The 23,463-nt window shown below is 44.3% G+C and overlaps 1 pseudogene; it reads right to left on the reverse strand.

Annotated features, from left to right (window-relative positions):
* Window positions 1-11,701: 11,701 nt before the first annotated feature.
* LOC127420302 (zinc finger protein ZFP2-like) lies at window positions 11,702-22,800 on the reverse strand (annotated as a pseudogene).
* Window positions 22,801-23,463: the final 663 nt, after the last annotated feature.

Consider the following 23,463-nt stretch of genomic DNA (forward strand, 5'->3'; position numbering starts at 1 on the left):
ATAGCAAGTACAGCACTTGAACAGTATGTCACGCTTCCGGCATGTGTGCCGGCTCAAACCGTTGTTTGATTTTCTCTCAAATTTGTCTCAGAGTTGGAGCCGGCATGTGTGATCAGCGTTTCCATGGGGTCCTGGGGAGATGCTGATCACGGTGATGAATTACATGCCCACTTCCACCTTCTTTCTTCTAATTGCAATCACTACTTATTCCCCCTAATTCTTTGCCAGTTTATTGCTCGCTGTCATGTTCGCTGTTAGCTATCAAGTCTAAAGTTTCTCTCTTGTGTAGTTGGAGCTTGCTCGTGTATCTGTTGGTTGCCTGTCTATAGAGGTGCGGTTACCTGCCTGCTTGTGGTTGCTTTCACCAGTTGGTGCCCAGTACTTGTGGAGGAGGAGTCCTCATTATCTGCCCATGTCTCGGGAGATTAGTCTGGGCTTCGCACCAAACCAGCTTCAATGGACTCTCTTCGGATTGCTCCTGACTACCACAACACATACACTCATTTTACGAACAAACTAATCCTTACCAGTGGCTTGTTGGATCAGCCATCTGTGGCCGGCACTGGAAGCACCTTCTGTGACTTCATTACCTTTGTTTAATAAATACTATTGAAAGGGGGCCTGGGTAGCTCAGCGAATAAAGATGCTGACTACCACTCCTGGTATCGCGAGTTCGAATTCAGGGCATGCTGAGTGACTCCAGCCAGGTCTCTTAAGCAACCAAATTGGCCCGGTTGCTAGGGAGGGTAGAGTCACATGGGGTAACCTCCTCGTCGTCACTATAATGTGGTTCGCTCTCGGTGGGGCACGTGGTGAGTTGTGTATGGATGCCGCGGAGAAAAGCGTGAAGCCTCCACACGTGCTATGTCTCCGCGGTAACGCACTCAACAATGATGGTCTCAGACGTGGAGGCAACTGAGATTCGTCCTCCGCCACCCAGATTGTGGTGAGTCATTACGCCACCACGAGGACCTAGAGCACACTGGGAATTGGGCATTACAAATTGGGGAGAAAAAGGGGAGAAAAAATACTATTGAGCTGTCTCTCTATTTTTTGGTCCTTTATCCTCCCCCAATCCCCAACCACGACAGAATAAACTGGCCACCATGGACTCAGCAGAGAAGACGACTCTTCGCTCCACCCTCTCCCAACAAGGAGCTCTGCTTGGATGACATCAAGACCAGATCTCAGCTTCTAACCATGCTTTAGAGGTAATGGCTTCACAGCTCGCGGATCTTACCGCGATGGTTCAGCAGCTCCGCTACCCTTCTGATCCGAGTCCAGCACAAGACATACCCCCCACTCCTCCGGCAGCATCTCACGCCCCTGGTGACCAGAGGCATGCGCCATTCCTCCACCACCATTCTCAGGTGAGGGGTCTGTTAGAGCTTTCCTCTCACAATGTTCACCCTTCTTCTCCTTGTAGCCTTCCACGTATTCCTCAGACACAATGAAGATTGCGTGTATCTTCACACTCCTCTCTGGGAGAGCTGGAAAATGAGGAATGGCAATGTGGGATAACCGGCATCTGTGCTGCTCTTCATATGAAACTTTCTCCTCTGAACTTCGCCGAGTGATTGACCGGGCAGCTCAAGGTCAGAGAAGCTGGGAGGATTTTATCAGGACTGTCCCAGGGTAACCGATCAGTAGCCGATTATTCGATAGAATTCCGCACCCTGGCCACTTCCAGCAATTGGAATGGATCCGCCATGTGGGATTTGTTCTTGTGAGGTTTCTCATACACTATCCTGGATGAAATTGACTCTCTGGACCGATTCTCGTCTGACGATTTGGTGGACCTAGCTATCTGGGTTGATCACCGTTTGACTCAAACCCATGAGCATCGTCGACGCCGCGCTTCCCCCTCTTGGACAGTAAATCCTCACTCACAATCCATGGCTTTTACCAGAGTTTCCGATTCTCACCCTGACTTTGAACCCATGCAGGTGGGTAGACTTCCGTAAGGAAAGGCAGCAACGACTTCAGAGGAGTTTGTGCTTCGTCTGCGGCCGCTCGGGCCACCTCGTCGTTTCCCACCTGTTAAAAGATATCGCTCGACAGTAGTTAGGGGGTTACTGTTGAGCATGACACCCTTGGACAAAGCCTCCAGACTCCTCCTGGCTCGGCTGCTGATTGTAACAGACTGTCATGTTATCTTGGCCCTGGTGGATTCTGGAGCAGAAGGGAATTTCATTGACATGAACCTGGCTTCTGATTGGATGAGCCCATCACCGCCCACACGCTTAGTGGCACGCCCCTGTCAGTCATCCCCCATTCCACTACGATGGTTACTTTGATCTCCAGAAACCACACTGAACAGCTTTCTTTCTATCTCATCCGATCTCCATCGACCCCAGTTGAGCTGGGACTCCCCTGGTTGGTTACCAATACTGTACTTGCCTGGAGCTCTTTTTGTTCTTCACATTGTCTTAACCCTGTCCAGTCATGTGTTTCGTGGCAGGATGAGCCAGCGGATATGTCAGGAGTGCCGTTGGCGTACCACGATTCGAGAGTGGTATTCAGCAAGTCCTGCGCCACGACCCCCGCGCCACGACCCTCCCTCCTCATCGCCCGTACGACAGTGCTGTTGAATTACTTTCTGGCACTTCTCCTCAAGAACGGTTGTATTCACTCTCAGCTTCCGAGAGGGAGGCCATGAACAGGTACGTTACTGATTCTTTGGCAGCCGGATCTCCTCCACCCTTCCTCATCACCCACAGGGGCGGGGTTCTTCTTCGTGGAGAAAAAGGATGGCTCGCTTAGACTGCATAGATTATCAGGGACTGAATGACATCACGGTAAATAATCGTTATCCTTTGCCATTGATGTCCTCAGCCTTCGAACTCTTGCAGGAGGCATCCGTCTTTATGAAGTTGGACTTATGTAACGCTTACCACCTGGTTTGTATCAGGAAGGGGGATGAGTAGTGGAAGACGGCATTTAACACTAATATGGGGCACTTTGATTATTTGGTTATGCCTTTCAGATTGGTCAGCGCCCCCACCATCTTCCAGGAGCTCGTTAATGACGTGCTTAGAGACATGGTCGATCATTTTGTCTTTGTTTATTTTGACGATATTCTGATCTTCTCCCAGAATATGCAGGACCATGTGCGACATGTAAGGCAGGTGCTTCAGCGGCTGTTAGAGAACCGGCTGTTTGTCAAGGTGGAGAAGTGCGCTTTTCACACACAGTCAGTCCCTTTCTTGGGGTTCATCGTTTCATCCGAGGGAGTACGTATGGACCCGGTTAAGGTAAATGCCGTCTCTGAGTGGCCAACCCCAGATTCTTGCAAGGCATTGCAGAAGGTTTCTGGGGTTCACCAACTTTTACAGGAGATTTATTTGCAATTATATCCAACTCGCTGTGCTGCTGATGGATCTCACCTCCACGCGCACTGACATTAGTTGGTCCCTGTGGGCTGAAGCCGCATTTGAGAACCACATAAGAAGTGGTTTTCCACTGCACCAATTTTGATTACCCCCGACCCTGCTAGCCAGTTCGTTGTGGAGGTGGATGCGTCCGAGGTCAGCGTTGGAGCGGTCCTTTCTCAGCGCTCTCCCTTGGATGGAAAGATTCATCCTTGTGCATTCTTTTCGCACCGGCTGACCCCTACAGAATGGAATTACGACATTGGTAAACAGGACTTACTGGCTGTCTGGTTGACTTTGGGTGAGTGGCTTCATTGGTTAGAGGGTCCGGAGATAGCTTTCGTGGTTTGGACTGATCACAAGAACCTAGAGTACATCTGTTGCGCCAAACATTTTAACTCTAGGTAGGCTCGCTGGGCATTATTTTTCACTCGTTTTGATTTCACCTTCTCATATCGTCCGGGCTCCAAGAACGTCAAGCCCGACTCTTTATCTCAATTTTTCAAAATCGAGACCTCCACCGCTCCAGTGGATACAATCCTCCCTGCTCCTTGAGTTGTGGGCATGGTATCCTGGGCAGTGGAGGCTGAAGTCTGCACAGTTCTACGACACCCTGTGTCTCCCGCTGCCTGCCCAGTGGGCAAACTGTTTGTTTCCGCGATCAGTTCGAACGCACATCCTTCAGTGGGGTCACTTGTCTAATGTCGCCTGCCACCTGGGAGCTACTCATACCCAAGTGGTCATTAGACAGCGTTTCTAGTGGCCATCGCTTGTACGATCAATAAGACTTCCTGTAACCCCCCAGTCGGGCTCCTCCAACCACTGTTATTGCCTTTGTGACCCTGGTCGAACATAGCCATGGATTTTGTAACTGGTCCCCCCCCCCCATGGTAATACAGTCATTTTGACTGTAGTGGCTCATTTCATTCCCCTCCCCAAATTACCTTCAGCGAGGGAAACATCGGTAGCGGTCATAAGTCACATCTTCCATATTCATGGCCTCCCGGTCGACGTGGTGTCTGACAGAGGCCTCCAGTTTATGTCACGTTTTTGGGAAGAGTTCTGTCGACAGCTGGGGGCAACAATTAGTTTGTCTTCTGGGTTTTATCCCCAGACAAATGGGCAAGCAGTGCGAGCAAACCAGGAACTGGAAACGACCCTGCGGTGTATGGCCTCCCATTACCCATCTTCTTGGAGCGAGAATTTGGTTTGGGTCGAGTACGCTCATAACTCATTACCGTCGGCGTCTACTGGGTTATCGCCCTTCCATTGTAGCCTCAGCGACCAGCCCCCTCTTTTCCCTGCCTAAGAGCCTGATGCTCAGGTCCCGTCCGTCCATGCATTTTTTCAGAGGTTTCGATGCACCTGGAAAGCCGCCAGAGAAGCCTGGTTACGGACTGGCGCTCGGGTTAAGAGGTCAGCGGACCGATACCAATCTAAGCCCCCAGCTTAAATGTGCAGGCAGAAGGTTTGGTTGTCCCGCCAGGACATCCTAATCCATCTCCCCTCACGTAAGCTGTGCCCCAAGTTTATCTGAGCATTTCTCATCGCCAAGGTCATTAGTCCGGTGACGGTCTCCCTCAAATTACCTCCTCACCTTCGTTGTATCCACCCTGTTTTCCACGTTTCAAAAATCAAACCTTTTTTACGTTCCAATTTGCACATTGTTATTCCTGTCCCGCCCCCTCCACATCTGGTTGAGGGCTCTCCAGCGTACTCGGTCAGGAGACTGATTGACATTAGGCGGAGGAGCAGAGGGTAACAGTAATTGATGGACCGGGAGGGTTATGGACCTGAGGAGAGGTGCTGGGTCCCAGCGCAGATATTCTGGATCATGTCCTCATCGATCGGTTTCATCAACAACGAAGTAAATCGGGGGGGTGGGGTACTATCACAGTTCCGGTTCAAACTGTGTGCTGGCTCAAACTGTTGTTTATTTTTCTCTGCCTCGTGTCTCACAGGTGGAGCAGGCACGCGTGATCAGCGTTTCCTTGGGAACACTGATCGGTCCCAGGGAGATGCTGATCGCCTTCCACCTGCTTTCCTCTAACTGCACTCCCTACTTATTCCTTGTGATTCCCTCCTTCTTTGCCAGTTTATTGTTCACTGTCATGTCTAACATTTCTCTCTTGTGTAGTTGGAGCATGCTCGTGTATATGTTGGTTGCCTGGTTGAGGTGCGGTTACCTGCCTGCTTGTAGTTGCTCTCACCAGTTGGTGCCCAATATTGTGGAGGATATGTGATTCCTCAGTATCTGCCCACGTCTTGGGAGATTCGTCTGGGCATCACTTCCCACCACACCAGCTTCAACGGACTCTCTTCGGGTTGCTCCTGACTACCACAATGCATACACTCATCTTAAGAACACACTAATTCTTACCAGTGGCTTGGTGTATCAGCCATCTGCAGCTTTTCTGTGACTTCATTACATTTGTTTAGTAAATAATATTGAACTGTCTCTGCTTTTGGGTCCTTTATCCTCCCCCACTCCCCAACCGTGACACAGTATGACATGACTATTGTCATTTGGGTGTACTACTGAAATTAAGTTGTGCATCTATTAAAACTCAATAAGTTCCTCAGAAAATACTTGTGTAGCTTGTTTGTACCTTATGTGTATATGTGTAGCTGATGTGTAGATTATGCTGTTCTGTGTAGCTCAATAGGTTTTTAACAGCCAGTTGCGTCTCATGAAATTTCAGCGTGAAAGTAATGAATCCTGTTCTAGAATTGTCCTGATTTGTTGCATTCTCTCTCTGATATGTTCTTACATCCCCTAGGGGTAGGACAAAAAAGTAAAGGGAGGTGTGCTCCCCACACAACATTCAGACCGGAAACCAGACATCAACTGATCATAGATCCAATATTGGTTTTTATTGGAAGTTACCTTTTTACATTTTTATGCATCAAAACAAATTCATCAGCACGGACAGCGGCCTGTGCGAGTGTGGTCCCATTTTGTTAGTTCAAATGGACCAAACTTTTGTCCGACAATGAATTCTTGAAATCTTCAAGCAACAAGAGTTCGCAAATGTTCTCAAAAGTATTCTCCTTACTGGACTGGCACCATTTATCAAAAAGAGTTTCCTTTTTTAGGGGCAAACTGAATGAAGGTCTGATTGGCTGTTTTTACATGATTTCAGAATATTTGGAGAGAAGCTTCCGGCACTAATTCGTATGCTTCAAGAACAGAAGCTTTCAAAACATCATAATTGAGGCTATCTTCAAAAGGCAGTGGAGCACAAACCCCCTTGGCTTTTCCAACAAGTTTACACTAGAGTAAAAGCAGCCAAATCTCTTTAGGCCAATGCAAAGTGGTAGCTATGTGTTCAAACGCATTAAAGTAAGCGTCATCCTCAGTCTCTCTAAACGGTGGGACTAACTGAATTTGCGTACTGATATCAAAATCACAAGTGGTCGAAGTGGCACAGGAGCAGTGGCACCTTCAGCTGTACGGCCAGACGCTCCGACTGATCTAAGAAATATTTAATCTCTGAATATTTCATCAATCATGAAGTGTGTCCCGTATTTCTGTTGGCTGTTTAAAAGAACTAGCAGTGACCAATTTGTGAATGAATATATCTTTTGAGTGAATTTAATTCAGTGAATTGGCCAGACGGGCTTGCAAAATGATTTGAATTGATTTGTGATTCAGTTCAGAGCACTTTCTCACATTAACCATTTGGAGCGGTAACTCACACAGTAAAACAGTATATGGATATTTACGAACACGGAGAATAAACAGCACTGAATATAGTGGAAATTCACCTAAAATCAACTGAAACAAAAGCTGTCTTTTTGAGAGGTACCTTTGAGAAACTTCAGCCAGTGCTGTGTCATGTGAACAAGGGGCTGTTCAAACTGAACGTGTTTTTGCGTCTGCCTGTTCTGTTTTCAATCATTTTCCATGTAAGCATTAGCTAGATGGATGTCTTTTTGAAAACTGCATCACGTTTCACTGTGTTTTTACAATCTCACACAGGAGCACTGCATTTTTAGAAGCTGTGTCAAGTTTAAAAGAACTTCTTCAACCGATAAAAACGCGAGACACCTGCATTCTGCCCTTTTCGTTGTGGTGCATTTTGCTTATTTTGCGCAACAATGCGTATGTTTGAATGGTTACTGGAAGAAATGCTTTAGCCAATAGTTACATGAACGCTACTCATACTCGAGCAAAAAAAAAATGCTTCTCTCACCACTGTCACAGCACTGAACGCTTTGGTGTTGTTTTTTGCATGCCCCCGGACCCCCTAGATACGTATAAGGTTTATTAGCCAGATTTCTGTATGTACCCTCAGATTAAATCCTGCAGGCACCCATGAACAGGAGAAAGAGTGTTTGGAGCTAAAAGCTGAGGTGACATAGGAGTTTGTGGAAAACACTCCAGCGCTACTTGGGAACAGCATGCATTTTGAGCTTCCAGCTCACACTGCATCAACCGCAAAAGCTGTGTAGAGTATTCTTGGCATTGGACTTCCAAGACAAGCTCTTTAAGTTGGACTGCAAGTTTGAGATCCTCTGTATTCTGACCCACAAGTGGATGAGAAGAAACACTTGTGACTATAGGCAACACCCCGACAGAAGCTTCTGCTGTTCGTCTCAGATGCAGCAGCCTCAACATTCAACAACTCTACACTAGTTACTCCGACTTTACAGACTCCAGCCTCTAACAATTTCTCCTGCAACACTTCCATAATTGCCTGCTCAATTGATGCTTTAGGAACAGGTGTCCTAAATTCTTGCTATCAGAATTGTTGGGCCTCATGTATTCAGATAGAAGACAAAGGCAGGCCTAACACCTAGATCAAGAGTTCAAAAGTCTGATTGCTTGGGGGAAGAAGCTGTCATGGAGTCAGCTGGTGCGGGTCTTGATGCTGCGATACCGCCTGCCTGATGGTAGCAGTGAGAACAGCCCATGGCTCGGGTGGCTGGAGTCTCTGATGGTCCTCCGAGCTTTTTTCACACACCGCCTGGTATTTATATCCTGGAGGGAGGGAAGCTCACCTTCGATGATGTGTCTGGCAGTTCGCGCCACCCTTTGCAGGGCTTTGCGGTTGTGGGCGGTGCTATTGCCGTACCAGGCGGAGATGCAGCCAGTCAGGATGCTCTCTACAGTGCAGGTGTAGAACTGCGTGAGGATGTGGCGGTTCATTCCAAACTTCCTCAGCCGTCTCAGGAAGAAGAGGCACTGATGAGCCTTCTTCACAACGGCCTCAGTGTGGACCGACCATGTGAGTTCCTCAGTGATGTGGACACCCAGGAACTTGAAGCTGCTGACTCTCTCCACTGGTGCTCCATTGATGGTGATGGGGCTGTGTTCTCTTTCTCTTCTCCTGAAGTCCACCACAAGCTCCTTTGTCTTACTGACGTTGAGGGAGAGGTTGTGCTCCTGACACCAGTGTGTCAGAGTGTGCACCTCCTCTCTGTAGGCTGTTTCATCATTGTCAGTGATCAGACCTACCACCGTCGTATCATCAGCAAACTTAATGATGGCATTGGAGCTGTGTATTGCCACACAGTCATGTGTGTACAGAGAATACAGGAGTGGGCTGAGAACACAGCCCTGCAGGGCTCCAGTGTTGAGGGTCAGTGATGAGGAGATGTTGCTGCCCATGCTAACCACCTGGTGGCTGCTTGACAGGAAGTCCAGGATCCAGCTGCACAGCGAGCTGTTTAAGCCCAGAGCCCGAAGTTTCACATAAAGCTTGGAGGGCACTATGGTGTTGAATGCTGAGCTGTAGTCTACAAACAACATTCTCACATAAGTGTTCTTTTTTTCCAGGTGGGAGAGAGCAGTGTGTATTGTGGATGCAATGGCATCTTCAGTGGAGCGGTTGTTGCGGTAAGCAAACTGCAATGGGTCCAGTGATGGAGGCAGCACAGAGCAGATGTAATTTCTGATTAGTCTCTCAAAGCATTTGCTGATGATGGGGGTCAGAGCAACAGGATGCCAGTCATTTAAGCAAGTGATTTTTGATTGCTTTGGAACAGGCACAATGGTGGACGTTTTAAAGCATGTGGGGACCACAGACAAGGAGAGGGAAAGGTTGAAAATGTCCGTAAAAACACCAGCCAGTTGGTTCGCACACGCTCTGATGACGCGGCCCGGAATGCTGTCTGGACCCGCGGCTTTGCGTATATTCACCCGTTGGGAGGATCGGGTTACATCCGCTACAGAGACGGAGAGTGAACTAACCTCTGTAGCATCGGCCGCGAGAGCTCTCTCCGCGAGGGCGGTGTTATTTCCCTCGAAACGAGCATAAAAATGATTTAGCTCATCCGGGAGAGAGGCAGCGGTGTTCACGGCGAGAGTTTTTATTCCCTTTAAAGTCTGTGATGATGTTAATTCCCTGCCACATGCTTCTAGAGTTGGTGGTGTTGAACTGTCCTTCAATCTTGTTCCTGTACTGACGTTTTGCTGTTCTGATTCGGAGAGCATAACTGGCTTGTTTATGCTCCTCAGTGTTCCCGGAATTAAAAGTGGAGGTCCGCGCATCAAATGCCACGCGAACATCGCTATTAATCCAAGGTTTCTGGTTCGGGTAGATCCGTATTGTTTTGGTCGGAACAACGTCCTCTACGTACTTTCCGATGAAACACGTTACGCTATCAGCATAAAGCTCAATGTCATCATCAGAGGCAGACCGGAACATCTCCCAGTCCGCGTGATCAAAACAGTCTTGTAGCGTAGAGTCTGATTGGTCCGACCAGCACTGGATTGTTCTGAGGGTGGGTGCTTCCTATTTCAGTTTCTGCCTGTAAGCGGGCAGAAGTAGAATGGAAGAGTGGTCCGATTTGCCAAATGGTGGGCGGGGGAGGGATTTGTAGCCATCCCGGAAGGGAGAGTAGCAATGGTCCAAAACCTGGTCCCCTTGTGTGTTAAAACTAATGTGTTGGTGGTATTTTGGTCGACTGATTTGAGATTGGCTTTGATAAAGTCCCCGGTCACAATGAACGCGGCCTCAGGGTGCACGGTTTCCTACTTGCTTATATTCCCGTACAGTTCCTTGAGTGCCCGGTCTGTGTCGGCTTGTGGCGGGATGTACACAGCAGTGATAATGACCGCTGTGAATTCCCTCGGTAGCCAGAATGGTCGACACAGAAGCATGAGAAATTCCAGATCAGGAGAGCAGAAAGACTTGATAGAATGTACATTCCTCTGATCACACCATGATTTGTTGATCATAAAACATACACCACCACCTCTGCTTTTACCTAAGAGGTCTTTCGAACCAAAAATTGTGAGTTGGGTTTCCCCCCACAATTCATCGCACAATCAGGCAATGCTGCATGGAAACACAAGCCCTTCCATAGTTTTTGACACCTGGCAGAAACAAACATAGATATGGGAACGGCTACTTCTGTTCTTCTGTGTTCCGTGTCTTGAAAGAAATGGGCCGAGCACATTTGGGTGCATTCTTGGGTGTGAAAAGGAGGCCAGCATGGCCTCTAGAGACGACAACAGGAGTTGAGGTGAGTGTTGTTTAAAGTTAAACTCCACTTGAGTGCTTGTTTGCAGTCTCTGTTCCTTGAGCTTCGTGGCCCCATGGGCTCAGTTTCCACAGGCTGCTCACCATATTACTTTACATTTAAAGGTGCATTAAAATTGAATTTTCAGAAGTATGTCGAAGTGGCTTACATTTGCTTACACTGATTCCTAGTGGCCTGGATGCTGCATCATTCAAACACAGTAGTTTTCAGTTACCAATGCTATTGTAGATATTCACTATACACAGTAAACCAGGATTAATTTAATCCATGAATGAAAGTGTCCAATAACAGGGCAGTTACTGATTTTATCGAGTAGTATTCAGCTGGTCATGTGATGCTAACATGGCTGCCCTCTTGTGGCACCCCTGCTCCATGTAGAATAAAAGAGCTTATATAAGGTTACTGATATAACTGAAATCTTCATCTCACATGAGTGGTCATGCAGTCATACAGTATGTTTCAAAATTTAAATTACTATTAATTTCTTTAGAAGTAAAACTTGTTAATTGAGGAAAAAATTACTGAGTAAACCTTAAGTCACTGAGTGTCATACACTACAAGATTTCTTCTGTAGTCATGGATAGTCACCTCAAAAATATCAAACATGTTTGATATCCTCAGACTAGATGGAATCATTGTCCATCACTTGTCTCAACTAAATGCATAACCTAATTGAGTCAGAAACAATTAAGCTGAAAGTAAACAAAGGTCAATGTTAATAAATGTTACAGTAAGTGGAAAAAGCTTTATAATGTTAATATTTACATTTTACACACACATGCTAATATTAGTCAGTGCAAATCAAACACTAAATACAGCCTCTGATTATTAAGGATGGGCTTTAATAGTGACATCAGACAAAAAAAGTTCACAGCATCACAATTTATTTTAAATCAGATGAACAGAGAAATTCATTTAAAGATAGACTCAGAAATTTTTTTGTGTGTCGTCATGGCCTGGATGCAGCATCATGGAAAATACAGTGGCATGCAAAAGTTTGGGCACCCCTGATCAAAATTTCTGTTGCTGTGAATAGCTAATCGAGCAAAAGATGGCCTGATTTCCAAAAGGCATAAAGTTAAAGATGACACATTTCTTTAATATTTTAGGCAATTTTACTTTTTTATTTCCATCTTTTACAGTTTCAAAAAAACAAAAAAGGAAAAGGGCTCAAAGCAAAAGTTTGGGCACCCTGCATGGTCAGTATTTATTAACACCCCCTTTGGCAAGTATCACAGCTTGTAAATGCTTTTCGTGGCCAGCTAAGAGTCTTTCAATTCTTGTTTGGGGGATTTTCGCCCATTCTTCCTTGCAAAAGGCTTCTAGTTCTGTGATTCTTGGGCCGTCTTGCATGCACTGCTCTTTTGAGGTCTATCCACAGATTTTCTATGTTTAGGTTGGGGGACTGCGAGGGCCATGGCAAAACTTTCAGCTTGCGCCTCTTGAGGTCATCCATTGTGGATTTTGAGGTGTGTTTAGGATCGTTATACCGTAGTAGAAGCCATCCTCTTTACATCTTCAGCTTTTTTACAGATGGTGCGATATTTACTTCCAGAATTTGCTGGTATTTAATTTAATCCATTCTTCCTTCTACCAGTGAAATGTTCCCCATGCCGCTAGCTGCAACACAAGCCCAAAGCATGATTGATCCACCCCTGTGCTTAACAGTTGGAGGTGTTCTTTTCATGAAATTCTGCACCCTTTTTTCTCCAAGCACACCTTTGCTCATTGCAGCCAAAAAGTTAGATTTTAACTTCATCAGTCCACAGGACTTGTTTCCAAATGCATCAGGCTTGTTTAGATGTTCATTTGCAAACTTCTGACGCTGAATTTTATGGCGAGGATGCAGGAAAGGTTTTCTTCTTATGACTCTTCCATGAAGGTCATATTTGTGCAGGTGTCACTACACAGTAGAACAGTGCACCACTACTCCAGAGTCTGCTAAATCTTCCTTAAGGTCTCTTGCAGTCAAACAGGGGTTTTGATTTGCCTTTCTAGCAATCCTATAAGCAGTTCTCTCTGAAAGTTTTCTTGGTCTTCCAGACCTCAACTTGACCTCCACCGTTCCTGTTAACTACCATTTCTTAATTACATTACGAACTGAGGAAACGGCTACCTGAAAATGCTTTGCTATCTTCTTATAGCCTTCTCCTGCTTTGTGGGCATCAATTATTTTAATTTTCAAAGTGCTAGACAGCTGCTTGGAGGAGCCCATGGCTGCAGATTGTTGGGACAAGGTTTGAGGAGTCAGAGTATTTGTAAAGCTTTGAAATTTGCATCACCTGGCCTTTCCAAACGATGATTGTGAACAAGCCATAGCCCTAACAAGCTGAGACCTTGGTAAAAGTTATCTGAGAGCTAAAATCTCTTGGGGTGCCCAAACTTTTGCATGGTGCTCCATTCCTTTTTTCATTCTAAAATTGTGAAAAACAAAAATAATACACTTATCTTGCTTAAAATGTTGAAAAGAATGTTTCATCTTTAACTTTATGCCTTTTGGAGATCAGTTCATCTTCTACTCACTTAACTATTCACAGCAACAGAAATTTTGACCAGGGGTGCCCAAACTTTTGCATGCCACTGTTTTACTGAGTTCTTTGGGTTTATCTGACTTTCCTACTATTTCCTTGATCTTGTTGGACCTGAAGATGATTTTTGCTCACTGTGACTACTTGAACAATTCTTTTCTACATGTTTCCATAGAGTACTGGCTGCTCTGAAACTTTTCCCACATGAAGAGCAGTGGTATGGTTTCTCTCCGGTATGAATTCGCTCGTGATTTTTCAGCTTTTGTGACTGAGAGAAACTCTTTTCACAGTGTGAGCACTTGTAAGGTTTTTCTCCAGTATGGATTCTCTCATGTGTTTTCAGGTTTTGTGACTGAGTGAAACTCTTTTCACAGTGTGAGCATTTGTATGGTTTTTCTCCAGTATGAATTCTCTCATGTGTTTTCAGGCTTTGTGACTGAGTGAAACTCTTTTCACAGTGTGAGCACTTGTACGGTTTTTCTCCAGTATGAATTCTCTCGTGTGTTTTCAGGTTTTCTGACAGAGTGAAACTCTTTTCACAGTGTAAGCATTTGTAAGGTTTTTCTCCAGTATGAATTCTCTCGTGTGTTTTCAGGTTTTGTGACTGAGTGAAACTCTTTTCACAGTGTGAGCACTTGTACGGTTTTTCTCCAGTATGAATTCTCTCATGTGTTTTCAGGTTTTCTGACAGAGCGAAACTCTTTCCACAGTGTGAGCACTTGTAAGGTTTTTCTCCAGTATGAATTCTCTCGTGTGTTTTCAGGTGTTCTGACAGAGCGAAACTCTTTCCACAGCGTGAGCACTTGTAAGGTTTTTCTCCAGTATGAATTCTCTCATGTGTTTTCAGGTTTTGTGACTGAGTGAAACTCTTTTCACAGTATGAGCACTTGTACGGTTTTTCTCCAGTATGAATTCTCTCGTGTGTTCTCAGGTGTTCTGACAGAGTGAAACTCTTTTCACAGTGTGAGCACTTGTAAAGTTTTTCTCCAGTATGAATTCTCTCATGTGTTTTCAGGTTTTGTGACAGAGTGAATCTCTTTCCACAGTGTGAGCACTTGTAAGGTTTTTCTCCAGTATGAATTCTTTGGTGCTGTTTCAAGTGGCCGGCTGTAATAAAGGTCTTCTCACATTCAAGGCACATAGGAGCCCTCACATCAGTAGGAATTGTCTGGTGCTCTTTAAAATAGGACATGTCTGCAAAACTCTTTCCACAAAAAGAACACTTGTAAGGCTTCACATTTGTGTGAGTTTTCATATGTAGTTTTAGGCCTGAATTTAAAACAAATGTTTTACCACACTGATCACATTCAAATGGTCTTTCTCTAGAATGACAGCGGAGATGATCCTTAAAATTGTTTGGATATGCAAAACGTTTCCCACACTCATGGCACGTGTAAGGTCTCTCTCCTGTGTGAATTCTCATGTGTGTATTAAGATGACTTTTACATGTGAAACTCTTTCCACACAGAGAACAGGTTGAAGTATTTTTGGTTGCTCTTCTTAAAGGCTTTTTTGGTTTGAAATTATGTTTAGACTTTAAGTTTTCTCCAGTTATTAAATCATGATGTTTCTGATCCTGAAGTTTCTCCTCCACTTCATTCAGCTCTTGACTTTCCTCTTTCGCTTCCATCAGATCTGCAATGAACACATTAAAGTGACAAAAAACAATTCAAGAGGGTCAAATTTAAATAATCAAACTGAACCCTAATTTAATGGCAGAACACAACAAACGTCCAGTATTTGTGATTTTTGCTGTGCATAAGGTATATATTTATACCATCAATTTTAAATAATAACTGCATATCATGATTATGTATTTCATTTAGATTGAATGTGAACTACAGTCACAGAAAGAAAGTCATACATGTTTGGAACAACATAAATGTTGAGTACATCAGTGTTTCCTGAGTGAATCCTACAGGATGTGTTAGCAGTGGGGGGATTCATCTTTTTTTTCTTTTTTTTTTTAAAGGGTGAGGAATTTGTAAATTAACTTGTAGTGGCCAATCATGTCTGGAATTCCTCAAAAGTGAAATTAAAATGAATCTGGAGTGCTGTAGCTAAATATAATGCAACTAGCACACATTTGCAAATGGAAAAGAACTCAGAGCCTCATGCCATCACAGATGTGTATGACTTTCTTTCGTCTGCAAAACAACGATTTTTAGAAGAATATCTCAGCTCTGAAGCTCCATACAATGCAAGTAATACACAAGTAAAAAAGAAGAAAAAAACCTCCACTTAATTAGGCTCTTAATTATTTAAGTCATTTCTGTATAGAATATTTGAATATCTTATGGCAAACTTGGCCAGTTTTTCATATTATCAAACATAATTCAAACTGAATTTCATTAAGGATGATGATGTGTAATTTAAAAAACCTGCATTACACATAACCATAAAGAGTAGCGCGAGTGATCCCGCTCTGTGCTTTCTTGTATCTGGAGTACAAACGGGAAGCATTCAGGACTCATGCGCACTTGAAACAAATCACGTGAAACAAAGCTGCGCATGTCAGATGAGAAGCATATTTAGATTGCAAGATGAACGTCACTGAATTTGCTTCTGCACCCCGAATTTTGGCTTGGGCTTTTGGTTTATCATGTATACCAAGGGTATGGTAATATATCAGGGTATGGGGACACTGCCCACCCCTAAATGCAAGTGAATGGGGATTACAATTTTGAAGTTCCAAAAAGCACATAAAGGCAGCATAAAAGAAATCCAGAAGATTCCTGTGGTCTAATCAATGTCTTCTGAAGTGATCCAATCAATTTTGGGTGTAGACAAACCAAAATGGAACTCCTTTTTACTGTACCAGTCTCTAAATTTTAAGCCCGATTAAGTTCTTTGCACACCAAATGTGAATTTTCTCCACAATTTCTCACCGTGATTAACATTTTGAATCGAAACATTGGATTCCTATAAAGCCATTCACAGCTAGAGCGAACATTATTGAGATTGAACATTAACTGAGTTTTTTTTTTTTTTTTTTATGGTGGGTGTGTCGATTTATTTATTTATTTTTGCCGGGTGATGAAATTACCTGATCAATAAAATATGATCTTCGGATCACGTGTCAGGAGGCACTGTAGTTTGCGCTAAAGCACAAAAATCTGTTTTGACCACTGAAATTAAATGCTGAAGAAACTCGAGGAAGAAATCCTGAACAAGCAGTGAGGAAAATTTTTCTCAACATATAACGGACACTGCAGCATCACTGCCTTGCATCCTCTTTAAAAAAAACTCTCTGATCTTCCATGGATTGTCTTCATAATTAATTAAGTGTTGCTGCATTTTCTGCCTTTGCATTTAATCTTACCTGAGTTCTCTTATATCTCTTATATAATATACATAGGGGTGTAAAGCAATTGAGTAAAAATACAAGTATTATTCTTAAGAATTATTTTTTTGGGATTTGTACTTGGGTGCAATTTAAACAGAATACTTTTACTTAATTACATTTCCAAACAAAAAAAATAGTAATTTTTATATTTTATATAAACTTGAAAAGTTCTCAATACATTTTTGAAGGTCATTTTCTTTCATCTAACTGGACTTAAGCGCCTTTTACTGCATCCGGCAAACGACCAATGACAGACCAGAGGTCAGTCATTTTAAATGGAGTGTTGCACGGCGGCAGTGTGGAGTTCCGACCATCTGCAGAAGCAGAATTTCGGATCTAATTTGAGCTTTGGATACGTTGAAATATTTGTGCGTCTAGACAGTATGTGACTATCCAACTGAATGTGTTGTATTCATTCAAAACTATGAGCAAGAATTGGGAAACACTGACAGTATTTTTCTTAAACTTTATTCTAAACGATTGCTACTTAGGGCTGCACAATTAATCATATTTTGATCGTGATTACGATTTCTGCCTCTCACGTTTAATTAAGCATAATCGTCTGCGATATTAGTGAGCTAGCAAACAGGAGGTGTCAGCCAGGTAAAGTTGCAAAGTGTCGTTCATTTTCATTATAGGCTGTGTCTAAGGATGATAGACCAATCACAAACTCTTTCCTAGTCTGTTTTCACCTCACCTTACCAATCACGCTCTCTTCAGAAGTTCGCTACTAACCAATCACTGTTTCTCTTTCGAGCAGGCGCTGAAATACAGAACCGCTCTGCAGATGTTTACGAGTCTCGTATGTGCAGCACACGAGGATAATGATTCGGCTTCTGTGCACATGAAATTAATTCCAAATATATCTGGCCATAACAAGTGTGTAACAAATCTAAAGTAACCACATGGCACTGGGGTTGTGTGGCGCGAGGAAGAGACAAGAGCATTTCTCCATGTATGGAAGGGGCACAAAACGCCACTGTCACCTGTGCTGGTAACACACAGAAATATTCTGAATAAAAGGCTTGATAAAATAATTAGGCTTCTTTCAAAATAGACACTCGAGACTGTATAGCAATTCTGCACGCTCAGTTATTACAGAAATATATTACTATTAGCCTATATATTACTGCAGGGTATGGGGATATAATAATGTGGGGATGGGGGCGTGGTTGTGTGTCTGTCTGCAGTAGAGTGGTAAGGCTCATCACCTTGGCTGTCATTATCATTAACACCTGTCTCTTGTTATAGTGATGGCGGAGGGAGTCCTGAAAAGGCTGAAAAAGAGCATCAGTTGGCAGAAAGAGAGGGACCAGAGAGAAACTCTTGCTGTGTGTGTACAACCCAATTGAGTGACTTGTTTGTATGTGATTATATGGCCACCGAGTGCCCTTTTTGTTTGAGTTTTGTGAACGAAGCTGAAGAGTAATAAAGTACACACGTTGACTGTTTTTGCTGCCTCCTGACTCCTCCATTTGCCCTGAGAATACTATCTCTGTTACACTGGTGCCGAAACCCGGGAATGGATGATAACGTCGTCATGGACCCTTCACCACTGGGCGAAGTAATCAAGTTCCTTACCAGCATTCAGCAGAACCAACATCCTGCTCCAGGCATAAATCCATGAGGGCTTGAACAGCATTTCCAACTCCTGACCAATGGGCAGCCCGCCTGTTACAACTGCTCTCCAGGGAAGCGCAGCTAGCGGCCCAGCAACTTCCTGCCGCCAGCCTCCTCAGTTATGGACACCTGAAGGCGGCGATCGTGCAACGGGTTGGCCTTAGTCCTAAGCAGAGATGTCAGCACTTCCGGACTCTGAAGTTTGAGAAGGCCGGCCGCACGTTTGCTTTTGCACAACAACTCTGGGATGCCTATCAAAGATGGCTGATGGTTGAGGGAACCCATGGCGCCATGGATATCGTCAACCTGGTGACACTGGAGCAGTTCATCTCTCAACTCCCTCGGGGGATGACCGAGTTGGTCCAATGCCACTGCCCAGCGTCACTGGAAGAGGCCGTCCAGCTGGCAAAAGACTACATGGCAGCGTTCCCAGAAGGCAGCAAACCAGAGGCCCTTTCTTCTCTCTCTTTCTCTCCTACCTCTCAAACCCACCCCCCCCTTCTTGTCCTGTTCCAGCCCCACCCAAACCCTTCCCCTTGTCTGTGTCTCACCCTTCCCCTATCTCCCTCCACTCTCCCAACCCAAGTTGTTGAGACTGCCCCAATGGGCACGATCTGTGTGAGCTGCAGGGAAGCCGGGCACTGCCAGGATCGGTGTCCAGTTATGGAGGCGGGGACACTGATCTGGATCCCTGGTTACCACTGAGATACTATTTAGGGAGAAAAAGCATAGAGTAGAGGCCGCAGTTAATTCCCGCCTCACCCATCCACTGATTTTGGGAACGAATTGGCCAGATTTTAGGAATTTATTAAGGGAAATATGTGTGGATGGGTCCTGTAAAATGCTGTCTCGGTGTGTGACGTGGGATGCTATGGGAGGTGGTGCCAGGGCTGTCTACGTCTGCTCCGTGTCAAGATGACGCAAGAGGGGAAATTCCTGTCCTCAGGGGGTTCCCTGAGGGGGATTTCCCTCTAGAGCAGTCATGTGATGTGTCCCTCAAAAACGCATTTGACCAAGTGAGAGTCATCAATGGGCAACAGCTCCAGCCCGATGTTGCACTCACATACCCATATTTTTCAATTATTAAAGATCGGTTGTATCAAGTGATGCAGGACACTCAAACAAAAGAAAATATTACCCAGATATTAGTACCGAAGAGCTGTCGGGAAACCTTCTTCCAGGCAGCTCAGTATAATCCAATGACTGGCCATCTTGGTCACAAGAAAAAGCTTAACCGAATAATGGCCCGTTTTTTTGGGCTGGGCATTCACGGGGACGTTCACAAGTGGTGTGCGCTGTGCCATGAATGTCAGTTGGTGAATCCACCGGCCACCCCAAAAGCAAAATTGCGCCCTCTACCGCTAATCGAGGTCCCTTTTGAAAGAATTGCCATGGACCTCGTCGTGCCATTAGAACGGACAGCACGTGGGCATCGCTTTGTATTAGTTCTGGTGGAATATGCAACATGATTTCCGGAAGCAGTGCCTCTGCGCAACATCTCAGCATGTAGTGTTGCGGAGGCACTCTTCAGAGTCCCACAAGCCTCCACAGGGTTTTCCCCATGCAAGCTGCTGTACGGATGTCGGCCACGCGGCGTGCTCGGCGTGATGCTGGAAGCTTGGGAAGAGGGACCTTCAAACAGTAAAAACGAAATTCAGTACGTTCTTGATCTTAGAGCAAAACTCCACACTTTGGGTCAATTAACACAGGAGAATTTGCTCCAAGCTCAGGAACGTCAAAGCCGACTGTATGACAGGGGCACTCGACTCGCACCGGGAGATAAAGTGCTTGTATTACTGCCAACCGGTGAAAACGGTGTCCAAATTTGATGCGTACCCAATGCCTCAGATTGACGAATTTCTCGATCGGTTGGGCGTGGCTCACTTTTATTAGACATTGGATTTAACAAAGGGTTACTGGCAGATCCCTTTAACTCCAATCTCCAAACAAAAAATGGCTTTTTCCCACACTGTTCGGCTTACACCAATTTGTGACTGTTCTGTTCGGATTGTTCGGAGCCACGATTCAGCGTCTCGTGAACAAAATTCTCAAACCGCAAACAGCATATACTGGCGCGTATTTAAATGATATTATTTATATTAATGACTGGCGGCGGCACATGCAACTTCTGAAAGCCGTCCTAAGGTCGCTGCGGCAGGCGGGACTGACGGCCAACCCGAAGAAGTACGCAATTGGGCGGGTGGAAGTTCAGTATCTGGGGTTCCACTTGGGTCTCGGGCAGGTGTGTCCCCAGGTTAACAAAACCGCAGCGATCGCGACCTGCCCTAGACCCAAGACCAAAAAGGAGGTAAGACAGTTTCTGGGGCTGGCTGGCTACTACCGAAGGTTTGTGCCTAGTTACTCTGACGTAACCAGCCAATTGACTGATCTTACTAGAAAGGGGGCTCCCTATCTGGTCCAGTGGACGGAGTCGTGCCAACAGGCTTTCCTAAAAGTAAAGTCCGCGCTTTGTGGGGGACCGCTTTTACAACTTCTCTCTCCCCTTTATTTTGCAGACGGATGCATCTGACAGGGGGTTGGGGGCGGTGCTCTCGCAGGAGGTGGGAGGGGAGTAACGGCTGGTACTGTTCATAAGTTGCAAGCTCTCCTTGAGGGAGACTCAGTACCATCGAGAAGGAGTGTCTTGCAACCAAGTGGGCTGTCCTCACCCTCCGCTACTACCGGCTGGGGCGGGCCTTCACACTCTGCTCAGATCACGCCCCACTCCAATGGCTCCACCGCATGAAAGATACCATTATTATTTTGATGCACCCTAAATATGCATTTTGGACTGTCAAAAAAAAGGAGTACATTCACTTGCATTTTTTGAAGGAGGAGGCCTGAAATTAAATCCTAAAAAAAATTCTGTTTTGATGAAGAGGGTGAGTAAATTATCAGCAAATTTTCATTTTTGGGTGAATTATTCCTTTAAGTCTGATGGCAAGCGCACATCAGCACTATTTTTAATTTTCCTTCTTTCTTTTTTTGTGTGTGCAGTAAATCCAGAAGTGGTGCAGGAAACACTGGAGTACATGCACATTTTTAAAAGACAACGGAGCACTAAAACAAAAATAAACAGGGGAACATTTTTGTGTGACTTCTGAGTGATAAAACAATCTTTCTTGTAACAGATTTTGACATGACAGATGATTGTCATGAAAAAAAAACATCAAAGAAACATACCTGAAGGAATAAAATCACCATCTTCATCATTCTGTTCCTCTTCTTCTATCTCCAGCTTCACTTCCATTTTCACTGGTATCTGCAGCATCTGCTGTTCTCCAGCATTACAGACAGAAGCTAGAGACTCTGTGGAGGTTTTATCATCATCATCATCATCACCATCGCCATCTTCTTCACTCTGTTCCTCCAGTTTCACTTCAGTCTTCACTGGTATCTGCAGCATCTGCTGTTCTCCAGTGTTACAGACAGAAGTCAGAGACTCTGTGGAGGTTTGATCATCATCATCATATTTATTACTCTGTTGTTCCTCTACTTTGATTTCTCCTCTCATCTTCATCAGGTTCCTGCAGTCCAGCAGCTTCACTGAACACATTTTCACTGGTATCTGCAGCATCTGCTGTTCTCCAGCATTACAGACAGAAGTCAGAGACTCTGTGGAGGTTTGATCACCCTGATTACCATCAGTAGAACAGAGTAAAGTGAGCTGTGAGTCCTGTGTGTCTCTGGATCTCTGTTCAGAGAGTTTGTCCAGCAGTCGCTGTGGTGTGGACTGATCTCTGCCGCTCCACACTGAATCCTGACATTCTGTGGAGTTCCCATCAGTCACACACACTGAAGATTGACAGGAAACCTTTTCCAGCTCCTGACAAACACAACACAATCACATCTGTACCGTTCATCATATCACATCATTTGAAAGCTTACAATCTTAACTTTAAGGATGAAATGAATGTTTAACCTGTAACCTGTCCTCTCTCTCCATCAGCTCTGTCTTCAGTGACGTCACCTCTTTCTTCAGCTCTCTCATGATGAAAATATAAACACAAACAACACGAACAGCTCTGTAAAACAAAATAAATGTTTCTGAGATTATCTATAAATGTGTGCTTTGTGTTTGGTTTAGTTTTCCTGACAGCAGTATCGGATATTAGCCTTTAACAAGTTTTATTCAACATATAATCGCCTTCATTGAAATAATTTACAATCAGTTGATGGATTTAAAGAATTCATACATCAGAAACTAAACATGATATTGTTAGATTTCTGCTTGTTTTTCCTGAAACTGAATATTTTGAAGTGTCCACCACAAAACCGCTTCATTTAAACGCAAAAGAGAAAAAAACAACATGCAAATAAAAATTCACATGAAAACAAATATTAAATTCACAACTTACCTAAAACACATTAAACGTACTGCACTGTGCGCGCAAACTGTGAGTTCTTCTTGTGTTTAATGAAGGTTTGCAAAACAACTTCTGGCGCTTTCCCGCCAACTACTGGACTGGAGTGTGGATGAGTTTAGGAAACCTTTTGGGTTTTATAGTATATATTATAACATCGCTTTTTACAATAAATAAAATATCATACACCCGATCTCCTATTAAATCATAGCAATCATCTTCTCTATATGCCGGTCGATTTGACACCTCATTAATAGGTGTACTTCAAACATCAAACATCAAACATTTTGTACAGAATAAGAATTGGTTTAGGGATTTTGGACAATCACTAAATGAAGGTCAGAGTAACAGTAATTGTGGCTCCTATGTTAAAATAAGCACCACTAATAAATCTTGACATGACTAGGAACGTTCTCTTTTGGTTCTGTTTTTAAAACTATAAAGTAACGTTCATAGAATGTTGCAAGGAGGTTTTATGTGTGACAACTTAAGAAAAAAGAACTTATACAGAATGTATACTTACACTGTATGTGTAATGTGTTCTTACAGCTATTGACTTGAACGCATAAATTAACAGATGTAAAAGTGTACAATTAATCATATAATCAGGGTTGAAAGGGTTACTTTTCAAATGTATTCCACTACAGATTACAGAATACATGCTGTAAAATGTAATTTGTAATGTATTGGATTACTTAAAGTCAGTAATGTAATCTGAATATTTTGGATTACTTCAGTGCTGT

Source organism: Myxocyprinus asiaticus, chromosome 29, assembly GCF_019703515.2.
Source record: "Myxocyprinus asiaticus isolate MX2 ecotype Aquarium Trade chromosome 29, UBuf_Myxa_2, whole genome shotgun sequence".
NCBI lineage: Eukaryota > Metazoa > Chordata > Actinopteri > Cypriniformes > Catostomidae > Myxocyprinus > Myxocyprinus asiaticus.